At 39.6% G+C, this 26,431-nt stretch overlaps 1 protein-coding gene across 2 annotated transcripts in view; it reads right to left on the bottom strand.

Annotated features, from left to right (window-relative positions):
- The window catches only part of MIPEP (mitochondrial intermediate peptidase), a 177,052-nt gene that overhangs the window by 52,998 nt on the left and 97,623 nt on the right, over positions 1-26,431 (bottom strand). The window lies entirely within an intron of this gene.

Below are 26,431 nucleotides of genomic sequence, written 5' to 3'. Positions count from 1 at the left end.
AAGAATGATTACATCATCATGAAGAATCTGAAGAGAACATAACATCAAAGAAAGCAACCAAGGGCTCACTTTCATAATTACTAAAAATATACAACGCGAAACAAGATGTGTAAAAGACACCAAGATAAACTATTCTATTCTACCACATTAATAACTACATATGGTCATGAAAAGCAATTAGAAGGCACAAATACATAACAATGATATTTAAGCAACTAGCCATGCGTTATTGCGGGGACTTCTGGTGGCCTGGAAAATGGCTGTCCTTCGAGAGCAGGGATCACCCTCAAAAGCCACTGACAAATTAATGCTAAACACACAGAGAGATTCCCATCTACTTCAATGGATGCATTTGCTTTTCCTGCTCTTACCCATCTTATATGCAAATGATGAAATTATATTCCCCACACACTGTTTTTATCATTTAAATTCCCCCTTTCAATAATCATTTATTATACTGACAATAATAATAATACTTAACATTTGTTTTATGTTTACTATGTGCCAATGCTTCTAAAATACATGTATTTCACTTTATCCTCACTATAGGCCTATGGGTTAGATATTACCATCTTACAGATGAAGATCTGATGCTTAAGACTCACTCACAGTTACTTGATTCTAGTCTCTGGAATATTCTCTTCTCTCAAAAACACATACTAGCTCTCTTTCAAATCAAAGGTCAAACATTCTACTACAAACATGAACAAAACAAAGGTGCTCAACGTTCAAACCACTGAACCAGCAGAAGACAAGGAAACAAATATTGGAAAGTGACAGAAGAATATTAAGTATATATGAGATATATGATATATATGTATATACACATAAATATATAGGTATATCTGGAATACCCCATGACTCCAGTAAATAAATGTTAAATACAGTAAGTGTACATTAAGAATGCTGGCCACAAAATCAATTAAGTACTTTTTATGTACTATTGAGCTAGAAAAAGGGAAAAGAATACATAAATCCCATTCATAACAGCAATAATAATAACAATATTGGTAATAATAATAATCAACAGGAACACATGTAACAAGATATGTGAGGGACTTCTAAGAACATTCAAAATACAGTGTTACAGGAATAGGGGGATAAATAAAACAGTGGAGCAAAAGCCTGCATCTGTATTAAAAACAACCAATAACCAACAAATGAATAGCCAGCCTGGCCCAGATGCCCTGCAACGGAGAGTTGAGAACAAAGTTTGTACATGAAACTCATCCTCTCACAACAGAGGCTTCTTTGGATTAGTGCAGAAAAATGGGTTCTTCAAAAACCAACTGCAAAAACTAAAACTGGTTCTAAATCTCACACCCTCTGCCTATGAACTTAAATAATCAAATTTTGAAAGTTAAAAATAAAACCATAAATGTACTAGAAAAAATATGGTGTTTTAATAAACATAGCAGACAACTGAAAGTCTGACAGATTTAACTAAATATAAACACCACCACCATCAAACGAACAGAGAGAAAAACTACCTGAATGCTAAAAAATCATAAAAGGCTAACATCCTATACAAATCAGTAACAAAATACATAGAAATATAACATAACAACATAAATATGGGAAAATGACAAAAACAGGCAATTCCTCCCCCATACAGATGGTAAAATACCATCAGGGAAGATGTCAACTTTACTACTATCAATAATAAAAGAACTGCAAGCAAAAATGAATTACAGTATTTGTGGTCACATCAGATCGGCAAAAATTAACATCAAATAAAAAACCACAGTTGTCACAGGATAACTATCTGGATTTTAATTTTGCAATGTGTATTGGACTCTAAACAGTTTATAGCTTTTAGCCCAAGCAGTCACACTCTTAGGAATTTAACAGTCGTCAAGTGCACAAAGATGCATGTATCCACAGGGTTGTCTGTAGTCCTACTGTATTACTGAAAAACGGGATCAGGGTCTTGAACAAGAGTTGGGGCTAAGAGAACTGGGTTCTGAGATAAGGTTTCAGAGCAAAAGGAGGGAATGTATATACCAAACGGGGCCTGGGAAACACCACAGGGATGACCAGGAGGCCACAGCGTGGCATGCAGGGAAGAGTCAAGCATACTGTCCACTCTGCACAAAATACCAACACATCATCCAAAGACACTTGGAAACTGTTTATGAACAAAAAGAAACAAAGTCTAAACTACACTTTATGGAAGACTACATTTAATCTTGTAAAAGACATCTGAGACTTCAACATGATTTGGGAAAGTAGGGACTCACATTACAAATAAGTTTATTCATTTTCAGTTATTAATATGTTTTATTCAGGCAAAGAATATTCTCTTTCTTTTATGTTCTTCACCATGGTACTTCTGCATAGTCCTCTGTGATGAAAAACTTCTTAGTGTTGAGTCTGGTTATCACTTCAAAAACCCTAGTTTTTAGGGAGTATCTCTCCTGAGGCAAGAGAGTTTGCACTCTCAACCTTCAAGGTCACTTAAAGAAAGGAGGAAAATGTTTAGGCTGGAGAGGAGTAAACTAAATATTCAGAGCTCAAGTTGTGGGGAAGAAATTTTTACTTTGAGCTAATCTAAGCTTAGATTAAGCCCCTCTCAGTTGGGGCTGCCCAGGTAGAGAAAGGGCCCAACCTCTATGATCACTGTAATTCACATTATCTTTAATTCTTAAGTGGTACACAGAGAATGAAATTCCCCTGCCAATGGAAGCCAAGTGAAGGTGCTTGTGTTTTTGTGTGCATGCCCACCCTTCTGATTTTATAAGGAATGCATGTCTATTATTAAAAATTAGAATATAATACAAATAGTAAAAGGAAAATGAAACTCATCCCTAATCCATGAATCTGTGACAAACATTTACATATGTTAAAAGTTGTGTTCAGTCTGTTTTCAAAAGATTCAATCACACTATCTATCATTTTAAATACATTTTTTACCAACCTGATTTTAAGACTTCTTTATAAACATGACTAGCTGTATATTATTTCATCATGTGGACTATGTTAGTCAGAATATGCTAAGTTATGAAGAAATAGCACAAATTCTAAAATCTCTGTGGCTTCAAACAGCTGCAGTCGCTTCCTTGGGCAGACGACACACCCCTCTCAGGTCAGCAGGCTCTTTTTACGTCATCAGTACTTGGGCACTGATAACTGTAAGGCCTCTGCCATGTGGAACATCATTGGTTGCTGGGCCAAGGGGAAGGGGCTGTGGATAACAACATGGCAGCTCTTAAGGCTCCATTTTTTCGGGGGGTACAGTTAAAGTCACACGAGCACAGCTAACTGCATGGAGAGAGCAAGGAAGCGTTTGTGCCGTGCGCCAGACACAGACGGGGAGCGCTAGTGAACTGGCTACGTGACAACCAGCAGGCACAACAGAGTTTGCGTACCCATTCCTTGAGTGCTGGACTCTTTGCAATTTTATTTTATTTTACATTTTTGCAAATGTGGTGATTATCAGGTATAAAGTTTTATTTGGTTTTCTACTTATTTCTTTAGAATAAATTCCTAAATGTTACATTATTGGCTTAAGAAGGAGGCACGCTCTTTGTGCTCTTGCTCCCTTCTGCCAAACCCACTTATCTTCCTATGAACAAATAGAGAAATATTTACTTCCATGTAGCAACACTGGCACTCGTGAATTGCTTTTTTTTTTTTTTTTTCTTCATTTTTCTGAAGCTGGAAACAGGGAGAGACAGTCAGACAGACTCCCGCATGCGCCCGACCGGGATCCACCCGGCACGCCCACCAGGGGCGACGCTCTGCCCACCAGGGGGCGATGCTCTGCCCATCCTGGGCGTCGCCATGTTGCGACCAGAGCCACTCTAGCGCCTGAGGCAGAGGCCACAGAGCCATCCCCAGCGCCCGGGCCATCTTTGCTCCAATGGAGCCTTGGCTGCGGGAGGGGAAGAGAGAGACAGAGAGGAAAGCGCGGCGGAGGGGTGGAGAAGCAAATGGGCACTTCTCCTGTGTGCCCTGGCCGGGAATCGAACCCGGGTCCTCCGCATGCTAGGCCGACGCTCTACCGCTGAGCCAACCGGCCAGGGCTGAATTGCCTTTTAATAAAATATTTACTAATATGACAAGTGAGTCTGTCATTTTACTGTTATTTCCTTTTGCACATTTTTGTATCCTAAGCAAGTCAATTTATTTTTATTGTTGTTCCATTGTTTTTGTTGTATTTGGATAAGCTTTTTATGCAGCAACAAGGTAAGCCATTTCTCAGAAATGTTATAGCTTTTAAAAACTAGTCTGCTCTTGTCTTCTCCACTCACCTTCCCTTCTACCATATCTCAACCTCCTGGCACCTCAAAACTAATTGATCCCACCAATTGGTCAGCATGCTCAGCTCCACCATGTGCTCACCATTTCCCTTATTTCCCAATGAAATCCCACAGTCACTCATTGTAATAACTCTTTGCATATACCCACAAGTCCACTATACTCACTCAGCAAACACCGCAGCTCTGGTCAAAGCTCGTGCCTGTACCTGTGCAGCTGAACGGGTCTTACTTCCAGTGAGAGGCGCTAGCCTCAGTGCCCATTCTGCTGCCCCGCAGCGTATCACACAGCTCACTCCACGACCCGCCCACTCTCGGGAACGACCACTTCATCCTGGTCCTCTACTTAAACACCAGCACCACCTTCCGTTTCCAGTCTCAGCCGACCACACTGCTTCCTATTTCACTGAACATGGTGATCTGAAGGAAACTTCCACAGTCGCACAAGCCCTGTGCCTGTATCTTTGCTCATGAGCGCTATGGGTGCTACTCCCAGAAAAGGCTAGCCAGCCTTCTACATACACAAAAAACCTCACCCCCTCACCTTCTCCAACAATTTTCCCATTGCTTGGCTGCACCATCTAATTTTCAGTCTTAATAGATGTTTCCATTTGCCTATACATGTTGTTATTTCTCTCATTAAAAACCAAAACAAGGCCCTGGCCGGTTGGCTCAGTGGTGGAGCGTCGGCCTGGTGTGCAGGGGTCCCGGGTTCGATTCCCGGCCAGGGCACATAGGAGAGGCGCCCATCTGCTTCTCCACCCCTCCCCCTCTCCTTCCTCTCTGTCTCTCTCTTCCCCTCCTGCAGCCGGGGCTCCATTGGAGCAGGGGATGGCCCAGGCGCTGGGGATGGCTCTGTGGCCTCTGCCCAAGGCGCTGGTCGTTACAGAGCGACGCCCTGGATGGGCAGAGCGTCGCCCCCTGGTGGGCGTGCCAGATGGACCCCGGTCGGGCACATGTGGGAGTCTGTCTGATTGCCTCCCTGTTTCCAGCTTCAGAGAAATACAAAAAAAGAGGGGGAGAAAAAAAAACCCCAAAACAAAATCAATCAATCAATCATATAAAAAAGCAACCCCTCTTTATACTGCTTTCCCTCCAATTCCAGTATCCTTCCCTCTCTCACAGGAAACCACCAAAGAGTTGCCTATTCTCACTGTCTCCAATACCTCTCCCTTCATTTTCTCTTGAAACCCACCCCACTCAGCTTTCTGCCTCCACCACTCTACCAAGTGTTCTCACGCAGGTCACCAATGACCTTCATGTTGCTAAACCCAATGGTTAATTCTCAGTCCTCTATGTAACCCCCCCTCCCCCCTTTCCAAACATTTTCTTCAACTGGTTTTCAGGACATCATACTCTTACTTTTTTCCTACCTCACTGGTTTCTCTCTCAGTCTCCTTTGTTGGTTCCTTATTTTCCAGCCCTCGAAATGATGGTCCACTGCTCATCTTTAGACATACTTTGTCCATTTATACACTCTTAAGGGTGATCTCACCCACAACATTGGCTTTACATACAATCTATGTGTGGATAACTCTAAATTGGTATCTCGAGCACAGACTGCTCCTCTGAACTTTGGACTCACATATCTTCCTGCCTAAGTGACATCTTCTCTTACTTGTCTAATAGACATCTCAAACTTAGTATTTCTAAAACTGATCTCCTAATCACCATTGGGGACCCACTCTTTCCACAGTCTTCTCCACATTAGTAACACCATCATCCTTTTGGCTGCTCAGGCCAAAACCCTTATAATCTATCTTGACCCTTCTCCTTCTCTTACACTCCACATTCTGTCTCTCAGTCCTCTGCTTCAAACTGTCAGCCAATTAAAAAAAAGTTAGCTTGAAATAAAGAATAAAAAAGCACTCATTTGAGTAAAGTATTGCAATCTGAGAGACACAAGTGCAACCCAAACTGCACTCTGGAAAGAACAAAAAAGGCACAGTTTATATAAAGGTAAAAACCACAAGCTGAAACTTATCCTATTGACTACTTAATATGGTATGCTGGCTAGTTCAAAAGGGATTGGTCAGATCCAGGTGATGAAACACTAGGTAAGCACTAGTATGGGAAGGGGGTCAGGAAAGGCGAAGTTGGGGAGAGGGCAGGTTTCAGGATACGTACTTCTACAACAAGCATCAGAGTCTAAACCTCATCTGGAGTGGACATGAGTAAGTCTGACTTTCCTAATGACTCCCAATTCTATTCTAGTGCCCCGTATGTTATTACTCCATTTTAGATGTTCCTGTTCACAAAACCTTCCCATGGCTTCCTTTAGCATCTGTATTAGAGCTAAAAATCCTTACACAAAGAGGACACTCAAGTAGCCTATAAACATATGAAGCACCCAGTATCATTAGTCATGAGAAAAGTGTAAGTTAAAACCACAATAAGACTCTACACTCCCAAAATGGCTGGAATTGAAAGGACTGTTCAAGTATTAGATAGTATGTGGAACAAGTGGAGAGCCAAACCTTGCTGCTGGAGATGTAACTCAGAGCTACTTTGAAAAACTGTTTGGCAACAGCTACACCAAAATAATCAGAAGTATACCCCGTATCATTCCTGGGTATACACTCAATAGAAACAAATGCTCATATCCACCAAAAGACATATATAATAATATTCTTAGAAACTTTATTCACAATACCCCTAAACTGAAAATAACTCAATAATGGAATAGATTAAAAAGTCATTGCATATTAAAAATGAAACACTTGGAAGCAGTGAAAAAGAGTGGATGAATGGGAGACGCAGCAGATGGAAGGTCCTCAGGGACAGAATGCTGTGTGAAAGGAAGGAGACTCAGAGAGCGCAGAACATGCAACGGCATCTACAAGAGGTGCAGACAGGCAAAGCTAGTGTCCTTGTGGGAAAGGTGCACTGACTGAGGGGGGATTGCAGGGACCTTCTAAGGTACTGGGAGTATTTTATATCTTGATCTGAACAGTGGTTGCACTGTTTTCACACACATATATTTACATTTTGGGAAGCTTTTTCTCTGGTGAGTCTCTAAGGTAAGTCATGTTTTTATCCACTGTAGATGTCAGCTGTGAGCAGGACATTGTTATTCACAGACTGATGGCTATAATATATATATGGAGTTTGTATACACACACACAAACTTCATGGAGCTGTGTAGTAGAATTTGTGCATTTTATGTCTTCGGCTGTTGAAGGGTTTTTTTTTTTTTTTTTTTTTTTTTTTTGGCTGTTGAAGGGTTTTGAGGGGAGGGCTGTCGTTATCCAACTTTTATTTAGAAAAACTCTCTCTGATTGCTGTATGGATTTGAGAGAGGAAAAGCAGGTGCAGGGACAGTCTCCCAAAAGGGAGGATTGTAATTGTTCAGCCCAGAGGTGGTGCATCTGAGAGAGGAGGCAGAACAGCCAGGGAAAGGAATCAGTGGAAGCTGCAGATCTGATGTCTCTGCACATCTAATGGAAGTAATTCTATTTCCATGTCAGTGTGTGAGAAAACCAACAGTAATAAGGGTGCCTCTGGGGACAGGGCCAAGGGCCAGGAGGATGGGAGAGGGAGGGAGGCTTTCCACTGGAAACCCTTTTACACCTGAGGATGTTTAGTAATGTGCAGATACTACTCACTCCAAGTATAATTAAAACATAAGTTAGTATCACTCAACTGGAAGCTCCCTTGTGCTGCTAAAGTTGCCCTTGCAGTCTCCAAGGCAGAGAGGAGAACAGACATTGTAACGAGCCCCTCCTGACGCCATCAGTCTGTGAATAACAATGTCCTGCGCACAGCTTACATCTCTGTGGATAAAAATATGACTTACCTTAGACACTCACCAGAGAAAAAGCTTCCTAAAATTTAAATAACTTAAAATATAAAAGATACATGTGTATCATTTAAATGTCAAAGTTTCTAATATCCTGGATTTTTATTTCATTATATCTAGCCTATGTGGATTTGCTGGCAAAAAAAAAAGAAAAGAAAAAAAAGCACCATTTGTAAAAACCAAGACAAAAATGAAAGTTGATGACTTGGCACAAAGGACTATATCATAAAAACAATGTGGGTAATCTTATAATATCCTCATGTTTTAAGTCAGTGAAATCGAGAGTTGCAGCTGTCCCACAAACTAAAACCATATAAATTTTTAGAAAATGAGTCAATCCTGAGATTAAAGTTTCGATTTATAACACTTCTGTGTTTTACTTACCAAGTCATAAATAAATCTAGCATGACAGAGAAGGTAAATATTTTCTCAGTTGTTTATGTAGCCAAAGAGGAAAGGAATTTAACATGCAGTTATCCACTTAGGTTTTTCAAGATATGCACCATGTGGTCATATTTAAGATAGAGAAGAGACTATTTTGTTTAATCCAACATTTGCTTAGCAACATCAAACTAGTGCAACCTGGGCAGCACCTTCACCTCACAGGAGAGTCTTCCCATTCCTTCAAAAGCTGGGACTTAAGCATGAGAGGAAATATAATAGAATTTCTTCCCCAGGAAGAAAAATAAACCAAATCAAAACCAAACATACTAACCAAATAGAAGGGATGAGAAAGAACTGTTAAATAATATGAACTGAATTATTATTCCAGAGTGAGAAATGATGAACTTTTATGATTCTGGGGCTCTAGTTCTATCATTTAATAGATAGTATTTTTTTACATATTAAAATAAAAGCAACATGATGGTATATGAGATCAATAAGCTGTAATACAACTTTCTATTATTAATGAACTACAATTGTAAAATATCCAATGAAAAGCTTTGAAATACACATTTAAAATAAAAATATGAAAATATTTAATCTGCTCAAATGTACCAATGTCAGATATCTACTTGAACTTTAATATCTATACACTCATAAATGTATTTTGAAGAAAAGTTCTTCAAAATTGACTATCAAGTAAAAAGAAAAGAAAAGAAACTCTAATAGTAATAAATCAAAGTCATAACAGATTTTATTATAGTGGGTGTTTTTTATTTATTTTTCTTCTTTTTGAAACCATTAAAAAACAAAACTTCCTCCGGTAAATATGGTAAACGTGCTCTCAACAATCTGCCTGTACTCTTTCATTACACTGACTCCATCTCCCGTCTCCTACACTGCCACATGGTTAGAGGTCTGGTTGAAAGTTAATCTGGGATGAGCACACTATACAAACAACAGGGCTTGCCACTGGTTGCACTCCATCTCCCAACTGTAAATTAGTGGTTACTGTCCTTTGCACATATAATCAGGACAACAGCAATGTCAGCTTAAGAATCAGCTCTAAAAATTGAGCAATTTCAACACAAGAAGCTCTCAAATAACACGCAAATTGTATGCTAGAAGTTCATTTATTAGTCTGTTATTTGAGATCTTAGAATACATATCCAAAATAAATGTTGTATTGGGATAACTGATATTCCAAGCTACCACACAGCCACTGTAACCCTAAAATAACAGAAAAGAGCAGAGCATTATAATGTAATTGTAGTAGTAAAAACAGAAAAGAAAATGACATGTCTAAAATTTTGTTTTCTATTGGCACCTGACAAAAAACTGTTCCAATTAGAAGATCTTCTCAAACCACACTGGCTGATTCAGTGTGCCCACTGCTTAAATATTCTTACGCATTGTCTCCTAGATTCCTACCCAGCCAGTTCTCCATTTAATGCTGTCCATGACCATAGAAGCTCTCTCTAGCCTTACACTCTCAAGGGTACATAGCTCCAGCTTTGATCTGTTTTCTGGACTACCAACCATCGATCCAACAGCCAGCTGCTCACAGGCATCTCCACTTGGATAGTCTATCGTCACCTCAAACTAAACTCTCTCTAGGGAAAAGGCAGCTGGGCCACAGCTTCAATAGTAATATAACTGCAGAATAATATACTTGCAATTTTCCAAAATATGCCCTATATAGGGCTAGTGCCTGGATGAAGACTCCCTCAGTTAGTAAGTTTGCGGACAGAACACTAGAGATGTATAATGTTCATCACCACACTGCAGATTTTGAGAAGTCCTGAATAAAGAAGCTATTTAACATCATTTAAACCAATATTGCTCAAACATGGCTGATGTGATCCTTTGCTCTCAAGATGAGTTATTAGTGCACTTAGAGAAATGTTAATATAGACATGTATATAATCATTGTCTAAAAGTTTAGAGCATATTGCATACATATAATTTGTACAGGTTTTATAAACATTCTGAATACTTTGTAGGTTGCTGTTTATATTTTTCTATTCTCATTGTTTAATTTGAGGAAATAAAATGATTCATTTGAGAGAAGCAATTTCTGGAGATAAGCTTTTGGAGGAAAACTGTCACTCATTTGGTCTGCATGGAAAGATCCTTTAAAGTCACCCTCTATTCAATACTTTGTTAAAAACCTTGCAGTCATTCCTGATCTACATTCATTAGCACAGTCAACTACCTGGCCTGTTGACTGTGCCTTTCTACGCTGCTCTCCAGCGCATTTCAACCTTTCCTCCCCCACTGCCCCTATCTTAGTTAAGACACAACCAGTGTTTTCTCAGGAGCTGGAATAACTTTCCAAGCGGTCTCTCTAAATCTATTCTCTACCCATATGGTGCACCCAGAATAACATATTCACATTTACAAATGTTTTCTACATGCCAAGAATATATTTCTACTAATAAGGTAGAAAGAGTGACAAAATTATCAACCATATCCACATAGATCATTAAAGAAATAAAATATTTCTAGGACTTCTGTGATCCTATTCCTTATTCCAGAGGTAAGTACTATCTGAATTTTCTGATTTCTTCATTTTTCTTTATAGTTTTAATATATATGTGCATATCTGTAATAATGTACTACATAGTTTTACATAATTTTGTATTTTTTTAAATAACGTTTTTATTTATTTTTTATTTTTTTTTATTTTCTACAGAGACAGAGAGTCAGAGAGGGATAGACAGGGACAGACAGACAGGAATGGAGAGAGATGAGAAGCATAAATCATTAGTTTTTTGTTGCGCGTTGCAATACCGTAACTGTTCATTGATTGCTTTCTTATACGTGCCTTGACCGCAGGCCTTCAGCAGACCGAGTAACCCCTTGCTTGAGCCAGCGACCTTGGGCTCAAGCTGGCGACCTTGGGGTCTTGAACCTGGGTCTTCCGCATCTCAGTCCAAAGCTCTATCCACTGTGCCACTGCCTGGTCAGGCATAATTTTGTATTTTATTATAAATGTACATAGTTTAATTCTTCTGAACTCACTTTTTTACTTTACATTATGCCTGTTACGTTTATCATCAGTGTTCCTCAATTTCTACTACAAAGTAGTATTCCAGATCATGAATGTGCCACAAATTGTCCATTTTCCTATTGACAGTCACTTTGGTTCTTTCCAGAACCCCACCCTCTCCCTTTTTTCCCATTTACAAACAGTGCTGTTATAAACCTTCCTATTCTTATGTAGCAGTTGGTATATAAGTATAACACTTTCTTGAGGTTATGTACAAGAGTTTAACTGTGGGTCATAAATTCTGTCCATCTCTAACTTTAATGCCCAATTGTTTACCAGAGTGGTCCCAACAAGTGTGCACTTCTCTCCACATGGGGAAAGGTGTCTGTGACTCCAGCGCTATCAGCACTGCGGACTGCCCGTTGTTTTGTTTCTGCCCCCTGGGGAGAGTGCGCTGGAATCCCAACGTGGCTTTAATTAGCACTCCCTGAATAACGTTGAGGTAATTTTATAGAGCTCTTTGCATGTCTGTGTTTTTGCATTTAAAATATTCCTTTTTAAAGATAGTACACTTTATGTAATATTGTTTTACCTAAAATATATAAACAAATGAAAACCTATTTTTTCCAGCTATATGTGTTGAAAATATCTACTTCTAGCCCATAGCCTTTCACAATTTTTACAAGTTTTTGATGAACAAAAGATGAAATTTTAATGTGGTTGAATTTATTAGCCCTTTGTTCTATGGTTATTTTATTTATTTTTTATTATGCTACTACGGAACCATTAAAAAAAAAATCCTTCTCCATCCATGGTCTACAGACAGCCCCAGTGCTGACGGGGTGTGGGGTCACAGGCACTTCTACGCATGTGGGAGAGGGTGCACATTTGCTGTGACCGCTCTGGAAAACTGGGCAGTCAAGTGGAAAATGGACGTCATCTACGACCCATAATCAACACATTTATAGGGTCCATCTGCTTTTCTTTTTTTTCTTTTTTTTTTTTGTATTTTTCTGAAGCTAGAAACGGGGAGAGACAGTCAGACAGACTCCCGCATGCGCCCGACCGGGATCCACCCAGCATGCCCACCAGGGGGCGACGCTCTGCCCACCAGGGGGCGATGCTCTGCCCCTCCGGGGCGTCGCTCTGTTGCGACCAGAGCCACTCTAGCGCCTGGGGCAGAGGCCAGGAACCATCCCCAGTGCCCAGGCCATCTTCGCTCCAATGGAGCCTAGGCTGCGGGAGGGGAAGAGAGAGACAGAGGAAGGAGAGGGGGAGGGGTGGAGAAGCAGATGGGCGCTTCTCCTGTGTGCCCTGGCGGGGAATCGAACCTGGGACTCCTGCACGCCAGGCTGATGTTCTACCGCTGAGCCAACTGGCCAGGGCCCCATCTGCTTTTCTGTTCCATTTTCTGTTTGTCCTTCTCCAACCTGTGTCACACTGTCTTAATTTCTATAGCTTGTTTGAATACTACTCCTGATGGGGCAAGTCCACCAACTCGTGGTTATTCTTCAAAATTACCATGGGTATTCTTGATCCACTGCTCACCAACAGAAATTACATAGTGGGCTCGTTGGGTTCAGACAAACAAAATTACATAACATTAAATGTACAGATTAACTGGAGACAAATTAATATCTTTTTCATATTAAGTTTCCTATCTATAAATATGGTTCAGTCCTTCACAGATTTAGGATTTTGAAAATAAAGGTAACTCACTTATTTTTTTAGATTATTTTTTAAGTAGGTACCTCATACCTACTAATAACGGTATCTTTTTTTTTTTTTTTTTGCATTTTTCTGAAGCTGGAAACAGGGAGAGACAGTCTGACAGACTCCCTCATGCGCCCGACCGGGATCCACCCTGCACGCCCACCATGGGGCGATGCTCTGCCCATCCTGGGCGTCGCCATGTTGCGACCAGAGCCACTCTAGCGCCTGAGGCAGAGGCCACAGAGCCATCCCCAGCGCCCGGGCCATCTTTGCTCCAATGGAGCCTTGGCTGCAGGAGGGGAAGAGAGAGACAGAGAGGAAGGCGCGGCGGAGGGGTGGAGAAGCAAATAGGCGCTTCTCCTGTGTGCCCTGGCCAGGAATCGAACCCGGGTCCTCCGCACGCTAGGCCGACGCTCTACCGCTGAGCCAACCGACCAGGGCCAATAACAGTATCTTTATTGTCATAATGATATCTTTAATTTTTTTTTCAGTTTCTTACTGGTAAAGAAAGATATAATAAATTTTTATATAATGATTATCCAGAAAAGTTGCTAACCTCTCATTAATTTTAATAATTTACCTACAGATACCCTCTTCTCAGCAAGCAATGAATATCTGCAAATTATGAGTTTTGCTTCTTCTTTCCAACGCCTGTATCTTTTCTTTTCCTTGTCTGACAACCCTGATGAATGTCGTATTGATAAAATCCAGTGATCATTCTGATCTTATTCTTTATTTTTATAGGCGTAATGATGCACAGACAAATGAATAAAAGAATGCAGAAGTTTCTAAATAGGGAAAATAGAATATCTGTGTAAGTCCAAACAAATTCTTAGACATTAAAGGCCTTAAAAGAATGCCTTTCTTCTCTAAATGTGACCACGGTTCTTCTAAAGACCCCTTAAAACAATTTGCACAGAGCTATGGCTACTGACCATAATGGAGAAGACAATTCCAGTAAAAAGGTAAATATTTGTATTTCCTTGAAAGGAACTAGGACAAAGAACTAATAGACACAATGAGATCTTTTTAAATTAAAAATAATTTACTGATAGTTGATTTGGAATTTGGAGGTCACTGTTATCTTATCTTTGAATATTTAATTATTATACTTGAAGCGAGTTTGATAGTAAGGAATTTTTACTTCTCTTCTAAAAAAAGGGATAGAAAAATCATTATAAGACTTAAGATAAAGAAAAGTAGGGAGCAGGCAACTCAAATTGAAGCTCTCTGCAGCTTTAGGAAGCAGCCAGTTCCTCCAATTTTGGTCTTGCTATGACTTTAGTACTTACTGCTCATGTAACCACATGGAGTTTAAGTCACATCCATTTGATTTATGGTTTGTCTGTTTATGTTTTCCCATCCCCTACCCCCTTGCCTTTGGCAACCATCAACTGGCTCTCTATATCAATGGATCTGTCTCTCTTCTGTTTATTTACTCATTTGTTTTGATTTCTTTTAGATTCTACATATAAGTAAAATCACTGTTTTCACCTTTCTTTGAAATGAGAAGTGGGGAGGCAGAGAGACAGACTCCCGCATGTGCCTGACTGAGATCCACCTGGCATGCCCACTAGGGGGTGATGCTCTGCCCATCTAGGGCGTTGTTCCATTGCAACCGGAGCCATTCTAGTGCCTGAGGTGGAGGCCATGGAGCCATCCTTAGCGCCCTGGCCAACTTTGCTCCAATGGAGCCTTGACTGCAAGAGGGGAAGAGAAGCTAGAGAAAAAGGAGAGGGAGAAGGGTGGAGAAGCAGATAGGCGCTTCTCCTGTGTGCCCTGACTGGGAGTTGACCTGGGACTTCCACATGCCTGGGTGACGCTCTACCACTGAGCCAACCGGTCAGGGCCAAGATTATATTCCTTTTAATCAGTGAATAATATTCCATCTATACATATGCCATATCACCTTTATCCAGTCACCTATTAATGGACATCTAGGTTGCTTTCAAATCTTGGCTATTTCTAGTAATGCAATGATTTTTGTAATTGGTGCATATTATTTCAAACTAGTGTTTTTGTTTTCTTTGAAGAAATACCCAGAAGTGGAATTGCTGGGTCACATGGCATCTGTTTTATAATTTTTTGAAGATTCTCCATACTATTTTCCATAGTAACTACACTAATTTACAATCCTACCAACAGTGTGTAAGGATTCTTTTTTCCAACATCCTCTCCAGCACTTAGTTTTTGGTTTATAAATGAGAGTCATTCTGACAGGTATGAGGTGATATCTCAAGTGATTTTAATTTGCATTTCTCTGATGAACAGTGATGCTGAGCATCTTTATATATCTGGTGACCATCTGTATGTCCTTTTCAGAGAAATGTCTATTTGGGTCCTCTGTCCCCCAACCTTGTTTTCCTCTTCCCATCTTTAAATTGATTTTTTTTATTTTTATTTTTTCATAATTCCTTTGTCTGGTTTTGGTATCAGGGTAATGCTGGCGTTGTGGAATGAGTTTAGAAGTGTTCCTTCCTCTTCAATATTCGGACATAATTTAAGGACAGGCATTAACTTTTCTTTGAATGTTTGGTAGAATTCACCTGTGAAGTCATCTGGTTCTTGCCTTTAATTTGTTGGCAGTTTTTGATTACAGCTTTAATTTTATTGCTAGTAATCAGTCTATTTAAATTTTATATTTCTTCCTGGTTCAGTCTTGGAAGGTTATATGCTTCTAGAATTTATCCATTTCTTCTAGATGATCAAATTTGTTGGCATATAGTTGTTTGTAGTATTCTTTAATGATTCTTTGCATTTTTCTGGTATCAGTTGTAACTTCTTCATTTATGATTTTATTTATTTGGAAACTCTCTTTTTTCTTGATGTGTTTGGTTAAAGGTTTGTCAATATCTTTATCTATTTGAAGATCCAGTTCTTAGTTCTATTGATCTTTTCTATTGTTTTTCAAATTTCTATTTCATTTATTCCCACTCTGATCTTAATTATTTCCTTCCTTCTGTTTACTTTGGATTTTATTTATTCTCCCTTTTCTAGTTCCTATCAGTATAGAATTGTTGTTTTTGGATTTTTTTCTTATTTCTGTGAACTTCCCTCATAGAACTGATTTGTTTCATTACCATACATTTGGAAAAATTGTTTTTCGTTTTCATTTGTTCCAAGATAGTTTTTGATTTCCAATGTGATCATTGGTTGTTTAGTTGCATTTTTAGTTTCTATGTATTTGATTTTTTTCCCCCAGTTCCCTTCCTGTAGTTGATTTCTAGTTTCATGCCACTGTGGCTGAAAAAAGTTAATATAATTTCAATCTTCTTGAATTTATTGAGGCTTGTTTTGTAACCTAATCTGTAATCTATACTGGAAATAGTACATGTATATGTGAAAAAAAAATGTACTAAAAAAATTTTAAGATAAAACATTCTAAAAATGTCTATTAAGTTGATCTGGTCTAGATATTTAAGGCTATTACTTCCTTATTAATTTTCTGTCTAGATTATCTATACCCATTGATGTGAGCAGGGTATTAAAATCCCCTACAACTATTGTATTATTATAGAATTCTCCCTTTATGTCCATTAATAAATGCTTTATAAGTCACACCTATATTAAACTTAAACATAGAAGCAAAGAAAGATATAAAATAAGCACAGATTACAAGATGGCGACAGAGTAGGCAGATGTTCCAATAGCATCCTCCCAGGACCAAAATGGATTACAACTTAAGAACAATCATCTTGAAAAATCAACTCTGGTCTGAACAAAGAGGAGTCTATAACCAAGGATCATAGTGAAAGCTACATCTAGATTAGGAGGAAGAGCAGAGATGCGGAAAGGGCTGCCCCACTCACAGGAGCAAGCTGAGACTAAGGGTCCAGAGGGACTCTCTCACTGTGGAGAGGGTCACCCTGAGAGGTATGGATCCTCAGCCACAGGCCCGGAGCCCCAGTCTAGAGTCCCAGAGCCTCAAAGAAGCACCCACACAGCATTTGGATTTGAAAAGAGCTGGGTTCCAGTCTGTGATAAAGAGACAGGAACTCTCGGAGATGCAGGCTACCTCTTAAAGGGTCTACACAGAAAATCTTGTTCACAGCCACTTACCCGGGCTCTCGTGAAGGGAGGGCTGAGAGAACTAGAAGTGGAAAAGGAGAGTGTAAATTTGGAGGCCTAAGGAAAGACACTGTGGGAGACAGCCACCAGAACCCCTGTGCTGAGTCATTCTAAAATACTGCAGTCACCATCTTTCTTAGGTGGGCCATCCTCTGTGCAGCATCAACCTGGGAAAAGCAACTTCTCTGCCTTCAGGAGTTTCTCCTGCCTCAGTTATAAAGATTGGGTCTTGATGAGATGCCAGGAAGCAGGAGGCGCATCAATGACTCAGTTTTCTAATGTGAAGGCTGGAGCTTTCCCCCACACGCTCCCGAGTATGTGACAGGTGCTTCTGCCTCAAGGGAGACTCAGTAGAAACTGTTAGGACTACAGGCAGACCACACCTCTGGGTCTCAGAGGCCACACCTACCTACTGAGGTCTATGAAAGTCTGGACAGGCACCTGGGGCTGAGGGGTGGAGACACACCCACCACCCTTCTTAATTCCAGAATTGCTGTAGGCTCTAAACTCTATCAGAGGTGTTTTCGGTGGCTGAGCCCAACAAGCATCAGCAGACAGGCTGCAGGAGGCAGGGCTCAGGGGACCTTGGCCTTTTAAGCGGACCTTCTCCCAGGCCCAGTGTGGATAAAACCAGCCTAGGTGTGCAGCTTGGTATTTCCATGAGCACCTGGGCCCAGCAGAGGTGGCCACAAACTCTGAATTGCTTGTAGCTCCAAGAAGGTTGCTGATGGCCAGTCATGGGCAGTGTCTCCACTGGTCTGTGCTGAGTTCCTGCCAGGGAGGCCCAGGGCAGGAATATCCAGTGGCCAGCTAGGAAAAGCATTGATATAAGAATTAACAACCCTTGCTAAAGTGTTATCCTAGGAAAGGGCTCTTACACTTGACCCAGCTGAGGCAAGTTCTGCTCCCTGTGCTCAGCACCAGCACAACAGCTCATGTGCATTAGATAGGGTGGATCTTCACAGTCAGCTGGCCTGGGAGCTGGACATCCAGCATTTCTGGGCTAGATTCCACAGAGGGCAGGGAGAGGCTTGGAGCATGGACATTTAAAGTGTGGGTCCCTGAAGCCTACTGTTCTATCTGGTCGAGGGGCTTAGCCACTTTCGGGGGGGGGGGGGCGGTCACAGTCAGCCCAAGGAGAGGACTCCCTCAGTCTTCCTCCCTGAGACCAGGATCTTACTTGCTGTAAGAACCTCTGCAGAGGGAACTATTGCCCTATTTGATCTGAACCTGCTGGTCACCTTGTTGGAAAGAAATACAATTTGAGTATCCAGCAGTGGCTGAGGGATTAGACCAGTGGTAGTCAACCTGGTCCCTACCACCCCCTAGTGGGCGTTCCAGCTTTCATGGTGGGTGGTAGCGGAGCAACCAAAGTATAAATAAAAAGATAGATTTAACTATAGTAAGTTGTTTTATAAAGATTTATTCTGCCAAACAGCGAAAATCTGACATAAAGTACTTGGTAAGTAATTATTATTATATGCTTTAACTTGCTGTAACTCTGCTTTATAAATTTTATAAAGTAAAGTTACTTCCCTACTTTATAAATCACCATTACTGTGGAAACCAGTGGGCGATTAGAAAATTTTACTACTAACAGAGATACAAAAGTGGGTGGTAGGTATAAAAAGGTTGACTAACCCTGGATTAGATTCTGGAGTGGGGCTACATTCTCCATACTCAGCTCCTGACCAAAAGACCCCTGAAGTAGGGGGTCCTACTAATGTAGTACGCCCAACCACAGCTGCCCTAACCCATCAAGTTTGCAACCCGTAGAGAGGTTAGTAGTGTGAGGCCATCAGAGCACACACTACAGTCTTTCTACAGAAGACTCTTTGGAAGGCCAGGCAGCTACCAGAGGAAGTAGAGCAGCTAAAAAGTGGAGGCAAATCTTACACAGATTGGGGCTTTTATGGAGGTACTGTCATCTCTAAGCAGGAGCAAGCTGATCCTTATACACAGCTGATCCTCCTACATTACTCAGGCACAGAAAACGCAGATACAAACAATGAAAAGAACAGTATTTGCAGACAGGTAGCCCACAGCAGGTTACAAGTAACAGCTGATGCCAACCCAAGAAGATTGAGAACCAACACATCTGGTAGTGGGTGGAAGACAGCACTAACCCTAGACTCAGTTAGCCACACAAGCAACATGCCCAAGGGAGGAGTCTAGCAGGAACCAGACACAGTGGAGAATAAATACGTCCAACAGGACAGACATTGCAGTGTGCAATATACATGATCAAGGTTGACACTTGGAGCCAGCCAGCCTGTAGGGATAACTATACTCACGAAAGGACCAGCAACATTCAATACTCACATACAACAAGAGGAAAAGTAGTACCCTTAAGAAGCATTCCTGGAGCAAGAAAAACTGGTGGCCTGCAGGTCAATACCACCAGGCCCATCTTTCTCATAAAAAGAGCACAAAAATTTCAAAATCAGACAGCGCTACCTAATACACAGACAAAATGGGCAGACAGAGAAATGCAACCCAAATGAATCAACAAGAAAAATACCCAGAAAAAGAAGAAATGGAAGTAAACAAACTACCAGATGTAGAGTTTAAAATAATGATTTTTAGGGTGCTCAAGAATCTTAGAGCAACAATGGATGGGCATAATGAGCACCTAAATAAAGAGATAGCAAGCATCAAAAAGGACATTAAGATCATAAAAAAGAACCAGTTAGAAATGACAAGTACACTATCAGAAATGAAGATTGCACTAGAAAAAATCAACAGCAGGCAAGATGAACCAGAGGATCAAATTAGCGATTTAGAAGATAAGGTAAACATAAACACAGAAGCAGAGCAGGTAAACAAAAAAGGTACAAAAGGACTGAGGAAACTATAAGAGACCTCTGTGACAACATGAAGAGAGATAACATCTGCATCATAAAGGTTCCTAAAAGAGAAGAGAACAAACAAGAAATAGAGAACTTGTTTGAAGAAATAATTGCTGAAAAATTTCCTAAATTGATGAAGGAAAATGTCACACAAGTTCAAGAAGCACAGAGTCCCATTAAAGAGGAACCCAAAGGGGCCTACACCAAGAGACATCATAATTAAAATGCCAAAGTTAAGAGACAAAGAAAAATACTAAAAGCTGAGCGAAGAGCAGTTAATTACCTACAAAGGGGCCCCCATAAAGATGACATATGACTTCTCAACAGAAACACTTGAGGCTAGAACAGATTGGCAAGAAATATTCAAAGTGATACAAAACAAGTACCTACAAACAAGATTTCTTTATCCAGCAAGACTATCATTTAAAACTGAAGGAGAGATAAAAAGCTTCCCAGACAAAACAAACAAACAAAAAACTCAAGGAATTCATCACAACCAAACCAATGCTGCAAGAAATGTTAAGGGGCCTGCAGTAAGAGCAAAGGAAAAAAAGAAATAAAAAAAAGAGGATTGTAGATTTAAAGAATAAAAAGGCAATAAATAAGTACACATCAATAATAACCTTAAAAGTAAATGAATTAAATGTTCCATACAAAAGACATAGGGTAACTGCATGGATAAGAAAATAGGACCTGTGCATATGCTATCTACAAGAGACCCACCTCAGAACAAAAGATACACATACAGTGAAAGTGAAGGGATGGAAAGAAGTATTACATGCAAATGGAAATTAAAAAAAAGCTAGGGTAGTAATACTTATATCTGACAAAACAGCCTTTAAAACAAAGGTTATAAAGTAAGGGATAAAGAATGTCAGTACATAATGATAAAGGGAGCCATCTAACAGGAGGATATATTCATTGCAAATATTTATGTGCCTAATATAGGAGCACCTAAATATATAAAGCAGATTTTGATGGAGATAAAGGGCAAGATTGACAGTAATACTATAATAGTAAGGGATTTTAACACCCCATTAACAGCAATGCATAGATCCTCTAGATAAAAAATTAACAAAGAAAGAGTGGCCTTAAATGACACACTAGATCAACTAGATTTAATTGTCTTCAGAAACTTTCACCCCAAAGCAGCAGAATATACATTCTTTTCAAGTGATCATGGTACATTCTCTAGGGTAGACCACATGTTAGAACACAAAACATGTCTCAATAAATTTAAGAAGACTGAAATCATATCAACTATCTTCTCTGATCATAAATGCATGAAACAGGAAATCAACTACAATAAAAAACTGAAAAACATTCAAACACTTGGAGGCTATATAGCATGTTATTAAATAACAAATGGGTTAACAAGAGACCAAGGAAGAAATAAAAAATTTCCTTGTAACAAAAGAAAATAAACATACAACAACTCATAACTTATGGGACACAGGAAAAGCAGTCCTAAGAGGAAAGTTCATAGCATTATAAGCATAACATGAGAAACAAGAAAAAGCTCAAATAAACAACTTAACCCTGTATCTAAAAGAACTAGAAAAAGAACAATAAATAAAGCCCAGAGAAGGGCTTTAAGAAGGAAGGAAATAATAAACATTACAGCAGAAATAAATGACATAGAGGCTAAAAAAAAAAATAAAAAAAAAAAAAAATACAAAGATCAATGAAACCAAGAGCTGGTTCTTTGGAAAGGTAAACAAGATTGATGAACATTTAACCAGACTCATCAATGAAAAAAGAGGACTCAAATAAAATTAGAAATGAAAGTGGAGAAGTAACAACTGACACTGCAGAAATACAAGGATTGTAAGAAAGTACTATGAAGATCTATATGCCAAAAAATTGGATAACCTAGGTGAAATGGATAAATTCCTAGAAACATACAATCTTCCAAAACTCAATCAGGAAGAATCCAAAAACCTAAACAGACTGATTACAACAAATAAAATTGAAACGGTTATAAAAAACTCCCAGCAAACAAAAGTCCTGGACCAGATGGCTTCACAGGCGAATTTTACCAAACATTCAAAGAAGAACTCACCTATCCTCCTGAAGCTATTTCAAAAAATCCAAGAGGATGGAAGACTTCCAAGATCCTTTTATGAGACAAGCATTATCCTCATTCCGAAATTAGTTAAAGACATTACAAAGAAAGAAAACTATAGGTCAATATCCCTGATGAACACAGATGCCAAAATTCTCAACAAAATATTAGCAAACCAGATCCTGCAACACATTAGAAAAAATAATACATCATGATCAAGTGGGATTTATTCCAGGAAGGCATGGTGGTTCAATACTTACAAATCAATAACTATGATTTATCATAGAAACAAAAAGAAGGATAAAAATCACAGAATTTTATCAATAGATGCAGAAAAAGCATTTGATAAAATCCAGCACCTATTTATAATTAAAACTCTCAGTAAAGTGGGAATACAGAGAGTATACTTCAACATAATAAAGGCCATCTATAACAAACCGACAGCCAACATCATATTCAATGGGCAAAAATTGAAAGCAATCCCCTTAAAATGAGGAACAATGCAATGGTGCCCCTTTTCACCACTCTTATTGAACAAAGCTCTGGAAGTCCTAGCCACAGCAATCAGACAAGAAGAAATAGCATGAGTAGGTGGTGCAGTGGACAGAGTATCAGACTAGGATGTGGAGGACTCAGGTTCAAAACCCTGAAGTTGCCAGCTTGAGCACTGGCTCATCTTGTTTGAGCAAGGCTCACCAGCTTGAGCACAAGGTCACTGGCTTGGGTAAGGGGTCACTCAGTCTGCTGTAGCCTCCTGGTCAAGGTACATATGAGAAAGCAATCAATAAACTAAGGTGCCTCAATGAAGAGTTGATACTTCTCATCTCTCTCCCTTCCTGTCTGTCTGTTCCTCTCTGTGTCTCTATAATAAAAGAGAGAGAGAGAGAGAAATAAGAGGCACCTAAATTGGAAAAGAAGAAGTAAAACTATTATTTGCTGAGACATGATATTGTAAATAGAAAACCTTAAAGTCGCCTGACCTGTGGTGGCGCAGTGGATAAAGCGTCAACCTGGAAATGCTGAGGGTTGCCGGTTCAAAACCCTGGGCTTGCCTGGTCAAGGCACATATGGGAGTTGATGCTTCCTGCTCCTCCCCCCTTCTCTCTCTCTCTTTCTCTCTCTCTCTGTCCCCTCTCTATAATGAATAAATAAAATCTTAAAAAAAAAAAAAAGAAAACCTTAAAGTCTCAGTCAAAAACCTACTAAACCTGATAAATGAATTTGGTAAAGTAGCAGGATATAAAATTAATACTCAAAAATCAGTGGTATTTTTATACACCAACAATAAACTGCCTGAAAGAGAAATTAAGGAAACAATCTCCTTTACTACTGCAACAAAAAAATTAAGTACCTAGGAGTAAATTTAACCAAGGAGGTAAAAGAATTATAACTGGATAATTATAAGACATTGAAAAAAGAAATCAAGGAAAACACAAACAAGTGAAAGCATATACCATGTTCATGGATAGGAAAAATAAACATCCTTTAAATCTCTATATTACCTAAAGCAATCCATAAATTCAATGGAATTCCTTTATATTAAACACCAATGGCATAACTCAAAGATATAAAACAAATATTTCAAAAATTTATATGGAACCAAAAAAGAACACAAAAAGCCTAAGCCAGTGGTTCTCAACCTGTGGGTCGCAACCCTGGCGGGGGTCGAACGACCAAAAACACAGGGGTCGCCTGAAGCCATCGGAAATACATATTTTATTTAAAAATTTGTATAATAAATATGTATTTTCCAATGGCTTTCGGTGACCCCTGTGTTTTGGTCATTCGACCCCCGCAGGGGTCGCGACCCACAGGTTGAGAACCACTGGCCTAAGCAATCTTGAAAATGAAGAATAAAGTGGGAGGTATCACACTTCCTGATATCAAGTTATACTACAAGGCCGTTGGTAATCAAAACAGGTTGGTACTGGCATAGGAACAGGCATACAGATCAATGGAACAGAACAAAGAACCCAGAAATAAATCCACGTCTTTATGGTCAACTGATATTTGACAAAGGAGGTAAGAGCATACAGTGGAGTAAAGACAGTCTCTTTAATAAATGATGTTGGGAAAATTGGACAGGTACATGCAAAAAATAAAACTAGACTACCAACTTACATCATTCACAAAAATAAACTCAAAATGGATAAAAGACTTAAATGTAAGTCACAAAACCATAAACATCTTGGAAGAAAATATAGACAGTAAACTCTCTGATATCTCTCGTAATATTTTTGCCGATTTATCTCCATGGGCAAGCGAAATAAAGGAAAAAATAAGCAAATGGGACTATATCAACATAAAAAGCTTTTGCACAGCAAAAGACACCATGAACAAAATAAAAAGACAACCCACACAATGGGAGAACATATTCGCCAATACATCTAATGAGGCGTTAATAACCAAAATTTATAAAGAACAACACCAGGAAGGTAAACAATCCAATTAAAAATAGGCAAAAGAATTGAGTAGGCACTTTTCCATAGAGGACATACAGATAGCCAATAGGCATATGAAAAAATGTTCAAGTCACTAATCATCAGTGAAATGCCAATTAAAACTACAATGAGATACCACCTCACACCCGTGAGAATGGTGGTCATTAACAAATAAATGAGCACTGCTGGTGGGAATGCAGACTGGTGCAGCCACTGTGGAAAACAGTATGGAGATTCCTCAAAAAATTAAAAATGGAACTTCCTTTTGACCTAGCTATCTCAGTTTTAGGAATATATCCTAAGAATACCAAATCACTGATTCAAAAGAAGATAGGCACCCCATGTTTACTACAGCACTGTTTACAATAGCCAAGATCTGGAAACAGCTCAAGTGTTTGTCAGTGGACAGAACATATACACAATGAAATACTATGAGGCTGTGAAAAAAGGAAATCTTACTTTTTGTGACGGCATGGATGGACCTGGAATTATTATGCTAAGTGAAATAAGCCAGGCAGAGAAAGACAAATATCATATGATCTCAATTATATGTGGAATCTAATGAACAAAGTGAACTGAGGAACAGAATAGAGGCAGAGGTGGGGTCACAAGGACCAGAAGGACAGCTGTCAGAGGGAAAAGGGATGAGGGGACAAGATCAGAGAAGGTGAAGGGATTAGTGTAATTATATATACATAACACAGAGATACAGATAACAGGACAGCAAATCCCAGAGGGAAGGGGAAAGGGGGTTAGGGGGAGGGGGGCAAAGAGAGTATACTGGGGGACATGGGAGTGGGGGTGAGGGTGTTATATTGAGTAGGATACTTGAATCCATGTTAAAACAATAAATGTTTAAAAAATAAAGGTAAAACAATAAAATAAGCACAAAAACACAGAAACACAAAAGCATGAAAACCGTGTAATGTTTTCTAAACTGTAAAAGTATTAAAATTCTAGGCAATTGTTATGACTTATTTCACTGACAAATAGTTATATTATTCTTTTGACAAATTTACATTAATATGATAATCCAGATCTTTACAGCACATGCCATTAGAATAATAAGTTACATATAAGGTCAATAGATATGGAGCATGATGATCACTATATATATGGAGCAGATGATTAAGCTTCTAAGATAATCAGAAGCTGTTAAGAGTATCATGAAGATAAAATACCCTACTGCTCCACACGTCTGGTAAATATAAACTATTCCCATCATGTCTGAGTATGAGAATCCGAAGATCTAGTGGACATTTAGTTTACTGATTACTTTACCCTTTTGACGCTACAGGGGCTGGTACCCAATATTGTAATAAACACAAAATCATCAGCTTGGCATTTTATGGTTTAATAGATACTTGCAACTATCTCTGTGTCTATTAGACTGGCTAAGTTAGGAGGTAAATCTGGACCTACTGGTAGCTACCATGCCACATAGTGCAACCTGTCTGAGAACAAAACAAACACAGAGAAAAAGAGCATAAAAGTGGAGGAAAGAGAAACATTTCTTTTTTTTTTTTTTTTTTTTTGTATTTTTGTATTTTTCTGAAGCTGGAAACGGGGAGACAGTCAGACAGACTCCCGCATGCGCCCTACCGGGATCCACCCGGCATGCCCACCAGGGGGCGATGCTCTGCCCATCTGGGGCGTCGCTCTGTCGCGACCAGAGCCACTCTAGCGCCTGGGGCAGAGGCCAAGGAGCCATCCCCAGCGCCCGGGCCATCTTTTGCTCCAATGGAGCCTCAGCTGCAGGAGGGGACGAGAGAGTCAGAGAGGAAGGAGAGGGGGAGGGGTGGAGAAGCAGATGGGCGCTTCTCCTATGTGCCCTGGCCGGGAACTGAACCCAGGACTCCTG

Source organism: Saccopteryx leptura, chromosome 4 (genome assembly GCF_036850995.1).
Source record: "Saccopteryx leptura isolate mSacLep1 chromosome 4, mSacLep1_pri_phased_curated, whole genome shotgun sequence".
Lineage (NCBI taxonomy): Eukaryota > Metazoa > Chordata > Mammalia > Chiroptera > Emballonuridae > Saccopteryx > Saccopteryx leptura.
This window is presented reverse-complemented; position numbering and strand designations above follow the sequence as displayed.